Here is a 949-nt window from a genome sequence, read left to right on the forward strand (position 1 = left end):
CAATTCATCAAAAAGATACCCTGCAGGTCATGGGTAGCCTGAACTGCAGATACACGGTGAGACCTGAGTGAAAACTGTAGACACAAACGAGATGAAGGAGTTGATCCAGAGCAGGAGATTAAATGAACAGATGATGGTGATAAGGGTCAACCTGAACGATGAACATCCAGATCCAAATATACAGGGCTAGGAGCTTGCCTAGGGTGATCCAGGATGTTAGGTGCTGAACAGGGATCTGACTCAGAACTGTGCCATAGGCACCTCCACCACCTACTGGGGTCCTCTAACAAGAAGTCAGCTGTTTATCCAAATCAGAGCATCTACTAACTCACAACAGCAGCAGTTGCAGTAGCAATTTATTTACAGCTTTGGCAAAACAATACAATACAATGGGCAATAATATTATATCATTTATAGTTTTTTGCTAAAATCGTACTATCAGATTGCACATTCAGCAGCACTGAGCTCATTGTCAAGTATAGCACCCTCCATTCCCTCTTGAACATCGTGGTGGTACTGGCAGTGCCCACTCTTTGCCTAAAACTAGAGGGGGAAAAAAAAAAAATCAATTGTGCTTAAACCTCTGGGATTTAGATGGTAAATAAGAAGGGTGTTTATTCATGCAGACATTTTTTGAGGCTAAGAAATTTCTTTTAGCATGAGGACTGAGACGATATCTGCAGGTGTATTAAATATAAGGTCACATTACCCTACCATGGCTCCTTTTACTGGGATAGTTCTGTTGGATGTTTTATTTAAAAGGTGTCTAAGTCACATAAAATATTTTTTTCCAATAAGGCTTATGTGATATAAGAAACTAAAATGTGTAAAATAGCCATAGTTTAAGTCTTCTTTCCTGTAGGAGACAGAAAAAGGAAGGAGAACATCCCACCCTGGAATACAACTTTGTGTGCTTTATACATTTTTTTCTTTTTCCTCTTTTTTTTTC

This window comes from Gavialis gangeticus, unplaced genomic scaffold, assembly GCF_001723915.1.
Source record: "Gavialis gangeticus isolate Ggan-Ray unplaced genomic scaffold, GavGan_comp1, whole genome shotgun sequence".
Taxonomy (NCBI): Eukaryota; Metazoa; Chordata; order Crocodylia; family Gavialidae; genus Gavialis; species Gavialis gangeticus.